The 5,002-nt window shown below is 38.5% G+C and overlaps 9 non-coding genes and 4 pseudogenes across 9 annotated transcripts; all 13 read right to left on the minus strand.

Moving 5' to 3' along the window:
- Positions 1-2,003: 2,003 nt before the first annotated feature.
- On the minus strand, positions 2,004-2,112 carry LOC132986250 (5S ribosomal RNA; annotated as a pseudogene).
- Positions 2,113-2,234: 122 nt separating this feature from the next.
- On the minus strand, positions 2,235-2,343 carry LOC132985613 (5S ribosomal RNA; annotated as a pseudogene).
- A 123-nt stretch (positions 2,344-2,466) lies between these two features.
- On the minus strand, positions 2,467-2,585 carry LOC132986160 (5S ribosomal RNA). Its single transcript, XR_009675366.1, has one exon. It is a non-coding gene; the product is annotated as a 5S ribosomal RNA (ribosomal RNA).
- A 123-nt stretch (positions 2,586-2,708) lies between these two features.
- On the minus strand, positions 2,709-2,827 carry LOC132986057 (5S ribosomal RNA). Its single transcript, XR_009675270.1, has one exon. It is a non-coding gene; the product is annotated as a 5S ribosomal RNA (ribosomal RNA).
- Positions 2,828-2,949: 122 nt separating this feature from the next.
- On the minus strand, positions 2,950-3,068 carry LOC132985662 (5S ribosomal RNA; annotated as a pseudogene).
- Positions 3,069-3,191: 123 nt separating this feature from the next.
- LOC132986099 (5S ribosomal RNA) lies at positions 3,192-3,310 on the minus strand. The gene has a single exon (XR_009675309.1). It is a non-coding gene; the product is annotated as a 5S ribosomal RNA (ribosomal RNA).
- A 122-nt stretch (positions 3,311-3,432) lies between these two features.
- LOC132986203 (5S ribosomal RNA) lies at positions 3,433-3,551 on the minus strand. The gene has a single exon (XR_009675406.1). It is a non-coding gene; the product is annotated as a 5S ribosomal RNA (ribosomal RNA).
- Positions 3,552-3,672: 121 nt separating this feature from the next.
- On the minus strand, positions 3,673-3,791 carry LOC132986104 (5S ribosomal RNA). The gene has a single exon (XR_009675314.1). It is a non-coding gene; the product is annotated as a 5S ribosomal RNA (ribosomal RNA).
- A 122-nt stretch (positions 3,792-3,913) lies between these two features.
- On the minus strand, positions 3,914-4,032 carry LOC132986148 (5S ribosomal RNA). The gene has a single exon (XR_009675354.1). It is a non-coding gene; the product is annotated as a 5S ribosomal RNA (ribosomal RNA).
- A 121-nt stretch (positions 4,033-4,153) lies between these two features.
- Positions 4,154-4,272, minus strand: LOC132986341 (5S ribosomal RNA; annotated as a pseudogene).
- Positions 4,273-4,394: 122 nt separating this feature from the next.
- LOC132986022 (5S ribosomal RNA) lies at positions 4,395-4,513 on the minus strand. The gene has a single exon (XR_009675237.1). It is a non-coding gene; the product is annotated as a 5S ribosomal RNA (ribosomal RNA).
- Positions 4,514-4,634: 121 nt separating this feature from the next.
- LOC132986155 (5S ribosomal RNA) lies at positions 4,635-4,753 on the minus strand. Its single transcript, XR_009675361.1, has one exon. It is a non-coding gene; the product is annotated as a 5S ribosomal RNA (ribosomal RNA).
- A 121-nt stretch (positions 4,754-4,874) lies between these two features.
- Positions 4,875-4,993, minus strand: LOC132986264 (5S ribosomal RNA). Its single transcript, XR_009675458.1, has one exon. It is a non-coding gene; the product is annotated as a 5S ribosomal RNA (ribosomal RNA).
- Positions 4,994-5,002: the final 9 nt, after the last annotated feature.

The raw sequence follows: 5,002 nt of genomic DNA on the forward strand, positions 1-5,002 counted from the left end.
TACTTCATGAACATTTTCAACTTTTTTGAATCCGAAATAATTCATGAAAATGTTCAACTTTTTTGAATCCGAAATACTTCATGAAAATGTTCGACTTTTTTAAAGCCGAAATACTGTCATGAAGATTTTCAACTTTTTTGAAGCCGAAATACTTCATGAAAATGTTCGACTTTTTTAAAGCCGAAATCCTGACGTGACAATTTTCAACTTTTTTAAATCCAAAATACTTCATGAAAATTTTCAACTTTTTTGAAACCCAAATACTTCATAAAAATGTTCAACTTTTTTGAAGCCGAAATCTTTTCATGAAAATTTTCAACTTTTTTGAATCTGAAATACTTCATGAAAATTTTCAACTTTTTTGAAGCCGAAATACTTCATGAAAATGTTCAACTTTTTTGAAACCCAAATACTTCATGAAAATGTTCGAATTTTTTAAAGCCGAAATCCTGTCGTGAAAATTTTCAACTTTTTTGAAGCCCAAATACTTCATGAAAATATTTAACTTTTTTGAAGCCCAAATACTTCATGAACATTTTCAACTTTTTTGAAGCCGAAATACTGTCATGAAAATGTTCAACTTTTCTGAAGACGAAATCTTTTCATAAAAATTTTCAACTTTTTTGAAGCCGAAATACTTCATGAAAATGTTCGACTTTTTTAAAGCCGAAATCCTGTCGTGAAAATTTTCAACTTTTTTGAATCCAAAATACTTCATGAAAACTTTCAACTTTTTTGAAACCCAAATACTTCATGAAAATTTTCAACTTTTTTGAAGCCGAAATCTTTTCATGAAAATTTTCAACTTTTTTGAATCCGAAATACTTCATGAAAATTTTCAACTTTTTTGAAGCCGAAATACTGTCATGAAAATGTTCAACTTTTTTGAAGCCGAAATACTGTCATGAAAATTTTCAACTTTTTTGAAGCCGAAATCTTTTCATGAAAATTTTCAACTTTTTTGAATCTGAAATACTTCATGAAAATGGTCGACTTTTTTGAATCCGAAATCCTGTCGTGAAAATTTTCAACTTTTTTAATCCGAAATACTTCATGAAAATGTTCAACTTTTTTGAAGCCGAAATCTTTTCATGAAAATTTTCAACTTTTTTGAAGCTGAAATATTTCATGAAAATTTTCACCTTTTTTGAAGCTGAATTTCTTCATGAAAATTTCAACTTTTTTGAAGCCCAAATTCTTCATGAACATTTTCAACTTTTTTGAAGCCGAATTTCTTCTTGGAAATTTTCAACTTTTTTCAAGCCGAAATCTTTTTACAAAAATGTTCAACTTTTTTGAAGCTGAAATACTTCATGAAAATTTTCAACTTTTTTGAAGCCGAATTTCTTCATGAATATTTTCAATTGACCCACCCCCCCTTACGAAAAAGTTGAAAAAGACGATACACCCACCCCCTTGCGACAACTTTACTTCATGAACTTTTTTGAAGCCGAAATACTTCATGAACATTTTCAATTGACCCACCCCCCCTTACGAAAAAGTTGAAAAAAGACGAAACACTTGCGAAAACTTTTTTGAAGCCGAATTTCTTCATGAATATTTTCAAATGAACCACCCCCCCTTACGAAAAAGTTGAAAAAAGACAATACACCCACCCCTTGCGAAAACTTTTTTGAAGCCGAATTTCTTCATGAAAATTTTCAACTTTTTTGAAGCCCAAATACTTCATGAAAAATTTCAACTTTTTTGAAGCCGAATTTCTTCATGAATATTTTCAACTTTTTTGAAGCCCAAATACTTCATGAAAATTTTCAATTGACCCACCCCCCCTTACGAAAAAGTTGAAAAAAGACGAACCACCCCCCCTTGCGAAAACTTTTTTGGAGCCAAATTTCTTCATGAAAATTTTCTACTTTTTTGAATCCGAATTTCTTCATGAAAATGTTTCACTTTTTTGAAGCCGAAATACTTCATGAAAATTTTGGACATCTGAATATGTCTCTATATGATAAAAAAAAAATATATGATCAAAAAAATGAAAAAGCTTACAGCACCTGGTATTCCCAGGCGGTCTCCCATCCAAGTACTAACCAGGCCCGACCCTGCTTAGCTTCCGAGATCGGGCGTGTTCAGGGTGGTATGGCCGTAAGCCATTATTGTGTGCAGAAAGGGGCCTTTTAAAGATGTCATGCCCTTGATTCTGGCTGAATTTTTGGACATGTGAATATTTCTCTATATGATAAAAAAAAAACATGTGATCAAAAAAATGAAAAAGCTTAAAGCACCTGGTGTTCCCAAGCGGTCTCCCATCCAAGTACTAACCAGGCCCGACCCTGCTTAGCTTCCGAGATCGGACGAGTTCAGGGTGGTATGGCTGTAAGCCATTATTGTGTGCAGAAAGGGGCCTTTTAAAGATGTCATCCCATTGATTCTGGCTGAATTTTTGGACATGTGAATATGTCTCTATATGATAAAAAAAAAAACATATGATCAAAAAAATGAAAAAGCTTACAGCACCTGGAATTCCCAGGCGGTCTCCCATCGAAGTACTAACCAGGCCCGACCCTGCTTAGCTTCCGAGATTGGATGAGTTCGGGCGTGTTCAGGGTGGTATGGCCGTAAGTCATTATTGTGTGCAGACAGGGGCCTTTTAAAGATGTCATGCCCTTGATTCTGGCTGAATTTTTGGACATGTGAATATGTCTCTCTATGATAAAAAAAAAAACATATGATCAAAAAAATGAAAAAGCTTACAGCACCTGGTATTCCGAGGCGGTCTCCCATCCAAGTACTAACCAGGCCCGACCCTGCTTAGCTTCCGAGATCTGACGAGATCTGGCGTGTTCAGGGTGGTATGGCTGTAAGCCATTATTGTGTGCAGTAAGGGGCCTTTTAAAGATGTCATGCCCTTGATCCTGGCTGAATTTTTGGACATGTGAATATGTCTCTCTATGATAAAAAAAAAACATATGATCAAAAAAATGAAAAAGCTTACAGCACCTGGAATTCCCAGGCGGTCTCCAATCGAAGTACTAAGCAGGCCCGACCCAGTTTAGCTTCCGAGATTGGATGATATGGGGCGTGTTCAGGGAGGTATGGCCGTAAGCCATTATTGTGTGCAGACAGGGGCCTTTTAAAGATCTCATGCCCTTCATTCTGGCTGAATTTTTGGACATGTGAATATGTCTCTATATGATAAAAAAAGAACATATGATCAAAAAAAATGAAAAAGCTTACAGCACCTGGTATTCCCAGGCGGTCTCCCATCCAAGTACTAACCAGGCCCTACCCTGCTTAGCTTCCGAGATCGGACGACATCAGGCGTGTTCAGGGTGGTATGGCCGTAAGCCATTATTGTATGCAGAAAGGGGCCTTTTAAAGATGTCATGCCCTTGATTCTGGCTGAATTTTAGGACATGTGAATATGTCTCTATATGATAAAAAAAAAACATATGATCAAAAAAATGAAATAACTTACAGCACCTGGTATTCCCAGGCTGTCTCCCATCCAAGTACTAACCAGGCCCTACCCTGCTTTGCTTCCGAGATCGGACGAGATCAGGCGTGTTCAGGGTGGTATGGCCGTAAGCCATTATTGTGTGCAGAGAGGGGCCTTTTAAAGATGTCATGCCCTTGATTCTGGCTGAATTTTTGGACATGTGAATATGTCTCTATATGATAAAAAAAACATATGATCAAAAAAAATGGAAGAGCTTACAGCACCTGGTATTCCCAGGCGGTCTCCCATCCAAGTACTAACCAGGCCCGACCCTGCATAGCTTCCGAGATCGGACGAGATCGGGCTTGTTCAGGGTGGTATGGCCGTAAGCCATTATTGTGTGCAGAAAGGGGCCTTTTAAAGATGTCATGCCCTTGATTCTGGCTGAATTTTTGGACATGTGAATATGTCTCTATATGATAAAAAAAAACATATGATCAAACAAAATGAAAAAGCTTACAGCACCTGGTATTCCCAGGCGGTCTCCCATCCAAGTACTAACCAGGCCCGACCCTGCATAGCTTCCGAGATCGGACGAGATTGGGCGTGTTCAGGGTGGTATGGCCGTAAGCCATTATTGTGTGCAGAAAGGGGCCATTTAAAGATGTCATGCCCTTGATTCTGGCTAAATTTTTGGACATGTGAATATGTCTCTATATGATAAAAAAAAACATATGATCAAAAAAATGAAAAAGCTTACAGCGTCTGGTATTCCCAGGCGGTCTCCCATCCAAGTACTAACCAGGCACGACCCTACTTAGTTTCCGAGATCGGACGAGATCGGGCGTGTTAAGGGTGGTATGGCCGTAAGCCGTTATTGTGTGCAGAAAGGGGCCTTTTAAAGATGTCATGCCCTTGATTCTGGCTGAATTTTTGGACATGTGAATATGTCTCTATTAGATAAAAAAAAAACATATGATCAAAAAAATGAAAAAGCTTACAGCACCTGGTATTCCCAGGCGGTCTCCCATCCAAGTACTAACCAGGCCCTACCCTGCTTAGCTTCCGAGATCGGACAAGATCAGGCGTGTTCAGGGTGGTATGGCCATAAGCCATTATTGTGTGCAGACAGGGGCCTTTTAAAGATGTCATGCCCTTGATTCTGGCTGAATTTTTGGACATGTGAATATGTCTCTATATGATAAAAAAAAACATATGATCAAAAAAATGAAAACGCTTACAGCACCTGGTATTCCCAGGTGGTCTCCCATCCAAGTACTAACCAGGCCCGACTCTGCTTTGCATCCGAGATCGGACGAGATCGGGCGTGTTCAGGGTGGTATGGCCGTAAGCCATTATTGTGTGCAGACAGGGGCCTTTTAAAGATGTCATGCCCTTGATTCTGGCTGAATTTGTGGACATGTGAATATGTCTCTCTATGATAAAAAAAACATATGATCAAAAAAATAAAAAAAGCTTACAGCATCTGGTATTCCCAGGCGGTCTCCCATTCAAGTACTAACCAGGCCCGACCCTGCTTAGCTTCCGAGATGGGACGAGATCGGGCGTGTTAAGGGTGGTATGGCCGTAAGCCATTATTGT

Source organism: Labrus mixtus, chromosome 12 (genome assembly GCF_963584025.1).
Source record: "Labrus mixtus chromosome 12, fLabMix1.1, whole genome shotgun sequence".
NCBI lineage: Eukaryota > Metazoa > Chordata > Actinopteri > Labriformes > Labridae > Labrus > Labrus mixtus.